A 10,500-nucleotide genomic window follows, 5' to 3' on the forward strand; every position below is an offset into this window, starting at 1 on the left:
CCAAGCGAATGCAGCGTACCTCGCGGATCCAGATTAACAGCACCATACCTTGAGGATTGAGCTGCCGGGGTTACTCACGGTCTCTGGGGCACAGTACAGTGAGGTCGGAGGTGGTCCTCGTGATTCCTCCAAGTAGTGCTACACACGTGTTGGCAGGCCTCGAGAGCAGGGCCCACGGCACGCAACAACCAGCTCCCTCGGCGTGGGGCAGACCAGGTCTGCCATCGGCGGTGTCTCGCAGGCTTATTCCACCCGACCTTGGCAGCACTAGTCACGGGTGGAGCCCAGAAGACTTGGCTCAGCCGAGAGTCACATCATCTTTCAGCAAATCTCCCTACGGCATGGGGGCTCCAGCAGGAGTCATCTTTCAGCGCTGCAGCATCTGGGCAAGGACTTAGGACAGTCAGTCTGGGCAGGCAGAACCCAGTGCTGCAGGCAGTCAGCAGCAGGCCAGCACATCTAGTCAAAGTGCAGAGTGCAGTACTGTAGCCCAGCATTCAGTAGGCAGCAGGCCAACACAACAAAGCAGTTAACAATAATGGTGGTTCTTCCTGGCAAGGTGCAGTTGTAGAGACAGCAGGGTCTGGTTACAGGTCCCACACAGTGTCTGGTTAGACCAGAATGAGGGAGCCGCAGGCAGCAGGGCAATGAGCAGAAACACAGTCCACTTGGGTCATTTAAGCAGCCCAGCAGTTATCAGGCACTAGAGAACAAGCAGAAAAGCCATCCAGATGAGCCCTTTAAGAAGCGCAGCAATCCTTCTGACAGAGGTTCAGTTCCCGATCCAAAAGTCCTTCAAAAGCATGGGGTCAGTGTCCCTGTAGTTATACTCAAAATTGTCTTTAATGAAGGGGGGACTTCAAAGGAACTCTTAGAAGCAAGCTACAATCCCTTTCAGCCTAGCCCTGGCACCAGTTGATCAGTAGGCGATAAATCACCCCTTTGTATGAGGGCAGGACACAACCTATACAAATGTAAAGTGTGAACGACCTCGCCCTCTCCCAGCCCAGGAAGACCATCAGTATGCAGTTGAATGCAGTTGTAACCCTGTCACACCCAGCCCTTCCTGTGTTGTGGCTGTCTGGAATGTATGCACCAAGTGTAGCTGTCGGCCTGGTCTAAACATGAATTAGAGTCAGGCTGCAAAGCACAAAGAGTCATTAGCACAGAGAAATGCCCACTTTCTAAAAGTGACATTTCTAAAATAGTAATGTAATATCCAACTACACCAGTGAGCAGGCATTAGCACTACCATTCTAAACATACCAAATATGGCAACACCACTCCTTTCCGATCAGGAATTACCACTTAAGTGTATATAAGGGAATTCCCGATGCTAGCCTATGATAGGACTAGGCCTCACAGCAATAAGAAACGATATAGGCTGTTTGCCATTACTAGGACATGCCACACATAAAAGCACATGTCCTACCTTTTACTTACACAACACCCTTCCCATAGGGCTACCTAGGCACCACCTTATGGGTGACCTATGTGGAACAAAAGGGGAGTTTAAGGCTTGGCAAATTCTTTTAAATACAAAGTCAAAATGGCAGTAAACTGTGCACTCAGGTCCCGCAGTAGCAGGCCTGAAACAAATTTGAAAGTCTACTTCTATGGGTGGCACAAGCAGTGTTGCAGGCCCACTAATCAAAACAGCGAATGATACATTCTTCTGCTCTTCCCTGAGTTGAGCAGCTATTACCCGGTCCTTATGCAGTCATTGCAAAGAAATAGTCACTGAAATTACATCCATGTTGAATGCTCCTGTTAACCCCCACCCCACTTGCAAATTGTCCGTTTTTTAAATTAGCGTAGGTAAGATAGTGCTGCCAGTCTACTTCTAGGAGACCCGTCAATTGTGCTCTGCTTTCTATCTTCACAAATGTCAGCCGTCAACCAGAGCCATCATTACAAGAGATAGAGCCAACACACTTGTCAGTACTGCATTGCCATGTGGTATGCATCACAATATTGGAAATATGTCCAAAATGTTATCAGTTTTGCCAGGGCTAGGGTTGTCACTTTTGCTACAGATAAAATCCGGAGGTTAAGCTTTGCCCAGCTAAAAGTGGCATGCCCCTTTGCAGCACCCTATATTATAAAAGTAGGTGCATATATAGTAACACATACACTTGCCTGCCTTTACTAAGTAAAGTTTGTTCTCTGTACACTCAGGAGCACCCACGGACCCCTGTCCCCATCACATCTTCAACCTTGGGAGTAAGACGATCGGCGACAAACTTAAGAAAGTCCTGAACGCCTCCATCACCACAGCCTTCTTCCGTGGGGACTGGAAACGTGCTGAAGTGAGACCCCTTCCAAAGAAACCATCCGCAGACACAGCTGAACCGAAGAACTACCGGCCCATCCCCCTGCTCCCCATCGAAAATTCTCGAGAAGGCAATGAACCAGCAACTCACCAAACACCAGGAACACCACAACCTTCTGGACCCCTCTCAATCTGGATTCTGATCCAACCACAGCAGGGCCGGACTGAGAACCAAAACAAGCCCTGGCAAACTGCTCGGCTGGCCACCCTGGGTGCCGAGCTTTTTGCTAGGGCCAGTTCTGCACAATTTTGTTACAGGGGGCTGATATTGCAAGCCCCAGATAATAAAAACGGTCCCCCAGGGGCCAAAAACCAGCCCCCACCCTGGCAGCCCACCGGGGAAATGCCTGGTGCCCGCTACGACCAGTCTGGCCCTGAACCACAGCACCAACACAGCCCTGATTGCAGCCACCGACGACATCAGGGCCCTCCTGGACCGCAGCAAAACAGCAGCCATCATCCTCCTAAACCTATCAGCGGCCTTCGACACTGTCTCCCACCACACCTTGATCAACAGACTCCACCAAATCGGAATCCAAGGAGATGCCCTCAAATGGATCACCTCATACCTCACTAGAAGAACCCAGAGAATCTGTCTTCCAATGTTCACCTCGGAACCCAAGAAGATCATCTGTGGTGTCCCACAAGGATCATCCCTGAGTACCACCCTCTTCAACACGTGCATGACCCCTCTGGCCAACACCGTCAGATTGTATGGGCTCAACATCATCTCCTACGCCAACAACACCCAGCTCATCCTCTTGCTGCCAGCAGATCCCTCCACCACCAGAGCTAACTTTCACAAATGTATGATGAACATCACTGATTGGATAAAGGACAACTGTCTCGAACTCAACTCGGACAAGACGGAAGTCCTAATCTCTGGCAACAACATCTCGCCATGGAACGGCGCTTGGTGGCCGGCTGAAGTCGGCCCTTCCCCCACCCTGACGAACCATGCCCTCAACCTTGGCATTATCTTGGACATAAAATTAGCTATGCAGAAATAGTCAATGCAGTCTCGTCCGCCTGCTTCCACACCCTACACATGCTCCGTAGGCTGTTCATGTGGCTCCCAAGTCCCATCCAGCATCAGAAGGACAGTCATGCAGGCCCTCGTCACCAGCAGGCTGGACTATGGGAACACTCTCTTAGTAGTAATCCCTGCACGCCCCCTGAAGAGACTACAGGCAGTACAAAACTGAGCAGCAACAATCATCCGCAACCTCCTCAGATGGACTCGCATAACTCCGCACCTCAAGAAGCTTCACTGGCTCCTGATCTAGAAGAGATGCCAGTTCAAGATGTTGATCCACGGCTGCTCAATGAAGGACCAACATATATCAACAAACTAATGACCTTCCACCAACCAACCAGACACCTGAGATCCGACTCCCTCTTCCGAGCGGATTTCCCCTGTATCCGCCGAGCCAACAGCAGATCATGCTCCATCGATCACCTGGTGGCCAAAGCCTAGAATGACCTTCTCCTGCACCCTAGCGCTGGCTCATCGCTCTGGGAATTCAGGAAAGGACTCAAGACCTAGTTGTTCGAGTAAACAGGCACCACGAAGCAGCTAGCATCTCCAGCACCTCGAGACTCTAACGGGTGAATTGCTGCGCTTTATAAATCCGGATTGATTGAGACATAACCCTTTTTACCACAGTGGTGCTCCTTAGTAGCAATGTTTAAGGGAGTTACGAGTACCCAACGTATTGCTGCTAATTTTATGCACCTTAGCAAAATGTAAGGCGGTTTGTAGCAACAAGATTCAAACCTGCCACCTATTTATTGCCCTCCGTTAATGACAATAAGAGCATTGACAAGTGAGTTATCTTCCCAGCTGCATCTGCTCAGCACGTGTATCTTCTTGTAAGCTGGTGCACGAAGGCTGAGGCACTTGCAGACGGGGTTAAGGTGCCCAATGATGTATGTGCACCCAACACCGCTTAGTAAAATGCTTACGGTCTATTTTTCTAGTTGTTAATGCACTTGCTTAAGAGGCCTGCATGTAATCTACTGCTTGCAAGTTGGAATAATCATAAAACATCTTGGCGGGTTAATGTGCCTGCTGCAAAGCACTGTGTGCACTGTGCCACTATCTTTTAAATCCAGAATAAGATGGAATTGTCACCTAAGTGGAAAAGTGCCACCAGGAGAGGGAACGAGGGGGCAAGATTAAAGAAATAAGGAAGGCGCACCGAGGATGCTATTATCTCATCAAAGGCAGAGTCAATGGCCCATCAGCACTTTGTGGGTAGAAGAGCGGGGGTGCAACGAGGAAGGAACAGAGTCAATTTCACTGTTGCACTATACCACGCGCTTCGTCTGTGGCAAGCGCACGTGCGCCGTTCCCGGGCACTCAGTGACCACCTACACAGCAGGGGTCATATTATCAAGGAACGGCGATAACATTATCGCCGCTTTAGCGGCAGGAAACTGCCGCTAAAGCGGCGATAATGGGCTTGATAATATGCCCTGGAGAATTCCAATAGAAGCCCATGTTCTGGTGTGAAACCGGCGATAATTTTAACGCCGTCCTTGATAATATGCCCCATGGACAACTTTTTTATTACCCAATTTCACCCAAGTTCACACCAATTTCATTGTGTTGCCTGGGCCTAATTTCTGTCCATAGTTTGACCCTGACTTGGTAGCCAAGCATCTAGCCAGTCCCCGGGGCAGTCTTACTGATTGACTTTGATGAATAGTGATGGTAGCCTGACTCCTAAATCTGGAGGGAGCGAGCACGATTGGGCACTGATTACTCGCTTAAATTAATCCAATCACCAGTAAAGCTCTGGGAAGAGTAATACGTTTGAGACTGTGACGTAATAATTATAGCTTTCATCCTTATACCGCGTTCATACCATATGTTTGCTGTTTTTAAGCACTGCAAATAACAGATGTGTCTAATGCACGATTTATTGCAGCTCCCTTTACTGACTTTGGAAGGCTTCTATGTAGAGTCGGCTTTGCTGGGATTCGAGCTAGTGAACTGCAGGTGACTGCATGTGTCAGTGGCGAGCGTTCAACTTAATGGTTCATTCTGCCAACTTAAATAAGGGTTCCATTGGTACATCTGTATACATATGGATGCATACTTCCACTTACCAGGCAGTGATGGCTCATTGCCCCTCAATTCACCAAGTCAATTTCATCTATGCCCTGTTTCTAATGTGGACTTTTTGGGACTCCTGCCTCCAGTGAAGCAGTTCTCTCGGAGTGGATTCCCTTTTACTTCAGTTCATCAGCCCCTTCTGTACCCTCAATACTCCTTCTCTCCCGAGCCTTAAACACACAAACGTGCCATTCACCTACATCCTTTAGTTAGCTCAGCATTACATTCCACCTCAACTATAAACGACGTCTGCAAAACTAAGTGCTACAGGAGAGAAATTTTTTAAAACAGTGACTTAAAATAGAAACAACTCTTAAATAGCAGATGAACACATTTTCACGTGGACAACATTTCTCAGTTTTCCCTGCACCCTCGTCTGTTTTTGGGGTGTGCCATGCCCATTCCCACCTTGAAAAGAGATTTACTGCTACCCTTCTCAGGAGTAAATCTCTGGCCATTTTCAGATTGGGAATGAATTCAGAAGAATTGTGAATGTTCTCATACTTTCCAGGGTGCCTCTGTCTTAAAACGCCCACTCCTTGCCCTGGAAAGATATTTACTCATAATTAATTTTACATGGCGCTGGTGTAATATTACACGTGTGCAAATCGATTTACGAGTGTGCAAATTAACATTTTGAGTATTCCTTGTAAGTGTAAATGAAGGCATTTGTTATGCTTGTAAACTGATGTTACACGAGCAAATGGCTTTGTGAATCGTGTCCAAAGTTTGCTCCGGTGGAATGAGTCCTGGGATTAAAAAACACAAAATCTTTATCGTTTCTCTTGGCAAAAATAGTAAACTCTGAAGTCAGCATAAACTACTGAACTTTGCTGAAGTGATGGCCAACTAGATATTGAATTTCTTTATGGTAACTTTCCATGTGTGCGCGATATAGCAGGTGTGTGCGATGATTTTTAATGCACAGTGATAAAGAGCCAGTGATGAATTACTAGACATTTCTCGAGGTGACTTAAGCTATTTTCTTCTGGAAACATGTCCACCGGCTTTCAGAGAGGATGTGTGAGTGACATTGATCAGGTCTGCGCTTATGGATATTAATATGAACCAGATGCCCAAATGGGAACTTCCAGAGTGGGCTATCAGGTCTCACGCGGTGACGCTACGCAGGCAGCATCAGCGTTCCATCGCAGTGCTGAGAAACCGCTTACACAAATCAGCTCCCGCTGCTTCCCTGATCAGGCATGCATGGATTTTTTTCCTTAGTAGACATTGATCTTCATTTGTAAATTTTCTTGTCAGTAATTTGTGAAAATTGAAATATGCCAGGGATGTTAATATCTAAGAGGATAACAGTTGCCCTGTGGTAAGCTGAAGTCAATACCAATCAGGGGAGTGCTTCGCCTGTTAGTTCAAGTATGTTAGTCATGGCTGTGAATCCTCTGTGATTGATGGCTGCTCTGTGCCTCCAGCATTTACATTTCATTGCATTGCTGTGTCTTTCATACTGAAATGTCAAATTTAAGGCATTTATTTGGAAGGAGAAGGCAATTTATTACAGAGGGAGGACTTGTTTATCATGCATGATAATCATGTCCTTCAGTTTCTGAGGGAACTGATTTAAAGGCAGTTTTGGGAATTGAATTACCACCCCAGACTGCAGGGAGGGGAATCTCAGAGGGCCTGGACAAAACTGCAAGATTTCGTTTTGAAAGCTTGCATGTAATTTCATAATTACTACACAAAATTATATGAAATTCACTTTTTAGCCTCTGTGTAAGAATAGTGGATGCATGCATACCTTAAATTTGGAAGTCACACAATACACCAACTAGGCAACATGACAGGTTTGAGGAGAAAAGGTTCAAACCAGTTACTTGCAGAACAGCACTGTGTGAAATATCACAGCAGCGACTATGTTACTATAGTCGATGCCTTACAAGATCTGTGTGTCGGTGAGTTCAATCCGGTGTCACCATTGGAGGAGAGTGGTGATCCCCTGGTCATCATGAGGGGTTGGTTAGTACTTTAACCAGCTGCTGTGATCTGGTGTTGAAGGAAAGTCTTTGTAAGACCATATCCCAAAGTTCCTCACAGATCGATGAGTATTTAGGGGGGCTTCTAGTTCCCTGGGCCTTTTGAGTGTGAGGCTGTTTGTTGTGAGCTTGGAATTTATCAGGGTTTCGTGTTGTGATCCGCTTCGGTGGAGGTGTCGGCCCTTCATCCACCGGTAGCATGTTTCAGGCCTGCTGTCATGTTCCTGTTTTACTCTGACAGATCATCTAATCAGAGGTGGATTTGGACGTGCAGGCGTGGATTATATATTGGAATTTGTATTGCGAGATGATGACTGCTAGGGGGTTCATGTTAAACATAAGGGAGGCAAGGGAGATTCTTGGGAGACTACACAGCTATTAGGAATTATAATCGAGGAGGAGGAACCCATTTTGATTTGCTGGAATTGACATGAGAAGAAAGTGCTACACCACTTAAGTGCTGTTCTGTGTGTCCTGGTCGAATTATCTATTATATTGAGCAGGATATTGTGATTTACTGTGTAACAATTTGCTGATTGGTCAATAAGGTTGAACATTTCATGTTCTCCTTTGCCAAGAAAGGACAAGAGGTTTTCTCTGGTGCCTGTGGTAGCAGATTCCACACCCCTTCCATGATTAGAGCCTGATTGGCTGTTGTAGCCTCTGACCTCTTGGTCTTGTGCACAGCCCCCCCCCGCTGCTGTCTCAGCTGCGTAGCTCCTCCTGATGGTGTGGCTGCTCACAGCCCTCGGGCGGCCGGTTCAGTCCTGCTGTTCTGTGGCCACTTGCCTGGTACGGCGCGTACTCTTGGGTTAAATTTAGTTTTAATTGGGCTTTTTTGGGTTCTCACTTTTGGCATCTTTGTTGTTAGGCACCTTTGTTTTAGTAATTGGTGGTATACCGATCGGCTTGTAGCCCTGCCCACACCTGCTCCTGCTATTTTACCAATTCAGCAAGTTCCCACTCCGTGCCCTCCAGCCACCCTGCCAGTCCCTCCCACTTTGGAGGACTACATATGGAAGCTGCTGCATGTCCGTGCATCGGATGTATGCCAAAGGCAAACCTAGTAGCAAGTCTGTCTTCGCCCATCCACGTCTAGACTGCACCCAGCGCCAGCACCCCTGGCTCACGAAGCTACACCGCCGTAGCTCTCCGAGCCCTGGACCGCCACACCAACACCAACTACTGTCGAACATCTCAATGCACCACAAGAGAACCATTCACCTGCCGACACTACTGCCACCAAAGCAACCAGCGTAAGCAGAGACACCACAAACGCAACCACATCCACCACGTCGACCAAGACCACCATAGCGAGGCTCCCGTGTATTCTGTTCAACGCACAATCACTTGGCAAACATGCTACGGACGATCTTATTCCTCACCCCAGACATCATCTTCCTAACAGAAACCTGGTTAAACCCCACCTTCGTACCAGATATCTCTATCACCATCCCGAAGGCTGCAAGGTACCACACCAGTACTGAACCAACAAACACAGAGGTGGAATCGCCATCATCTACAGGGACACCATCTGTTGCACAACATCCCCAGATGACCCAACCTCAACTTCTAGCTCCACACAGATGTAAAAAGCACCATCAGAGGCACCCTTGCCTACAGACCACCATGACCACGCCCCACCTTCTGTAACGCCATCCTGGACTTCATATCCCTGATTGCAATTGACTCCAAGCTGCTCTTTCTAGGGAACCTCAACTTCCACCTCAATGACCCCAGTGACACCAACACCACTTACCTCAAGGAGATCATGAGCAACATCGGTCTCAAGCAGCTTGTCATTGACCCCACCCACATCACAGGACACTCTCGACCCCATCTTGTCCTTCAGCGACAGAGTTCAGGAACAACCAGGCCACACAACTCACCTGGTCTGACCACCACAGCGTCCGCTTCACCATCTCAGGACCCACCAACCCTGGCACCATGACTCCCAGATCCATGTGCAGAAACTGGAAAAAGATATCAGAAGACTAGTGGAGCAACACTCTCTGTTGACACTTCCCAGACTCTACACCCGACACAGAACAACAGCAAAAAACCTCTCCCTGTGGATCACAGAATGAACAGACACTATCGCCCCTGACAAGACAGCCAAGGCCAAAAGACCAACAAAAAGAGCCAGTTGGTTCATCGAGGAACTACAATCTACCAAGTGCAACTGACAGAAACAATTTATTTATAACGTTTTTTATAGCGCGAACAAGACCCGTGAGGGTATCAGTGTGCTTTACAAAGGGGGGGGGGGGATACATCAGTACAGGACAATAATACAGTGCATGTTTGACAGAAATATAAACATAAGCGAGTATTAAATCTAAACCGCGATTTTGTTAGGAACTCAAACGGAGGTGGTCGAGATCAATAGAATAGTAGTTCAAAAGGTAAGTTCGATCGATATATAGTATAGTGATGACTTTTAGTCTAACCAATTAGAAATTAGAAACGATTTCACCTATGATATGAAGGAGTCAGTAGAGTGAATCAGACAAATTTTCTTCGGAAGAGAATTCCAGATTTTCAGTGCAATGCCTGAGAAAGCTCTGTTGCATGTTTTCTTCTTGCAGAAAATCTGTGGTTTCAGTAGCATGAAGCAGCTGCTACGCGATGTTCTACATCCGCCAGATAGTTCCAGCTTATGTGCTAGGTATCTTGGGGTATTTAAATGTATGGCATGCAATTTGTAGATGAATTTGTGCTTTCAATGGGAGCCAATTTAGGGATTTCAGGTCAGGGGAGATGTGATTGTTTCTTTTTGATCCGGTGATGAGTCTGGCCGCAGCGTTAAGGGAGGCCTGTAAGGAGCCAGTCTGTATCTTGGAAGGCCACTGAGCGTGGCATTTTCGTATTCAAGCCTCGAGTTTGACTAGTGCTTGGACCGCTGATTTCAGATCATCCTGGGGGAGGAAGGGTTTTAGTTTCCTTAAAATGCTCATCTGGTAATGTGCTCCATTGGTGGTGTTGCTGATGTCATGCTGCATGTTCAGATGTTTGTCTAGTATAATTCCCAGCGATCTTGCAAAGTCTAC

This window comes from Triturus cristatus, chromosome 10, assembly GCF_964204655.1.
Source record: "Triturus cristatus chromosome 10, aTriCri1.1, whole genome shotgun sequence".
Classification (NCBI taxonomy): domain Eukaryota; kingdom Metazoa; phylum Chordata; class Amphibia; order Caudata; family Salamandridae; genus Triturus; species Triturus cristatus.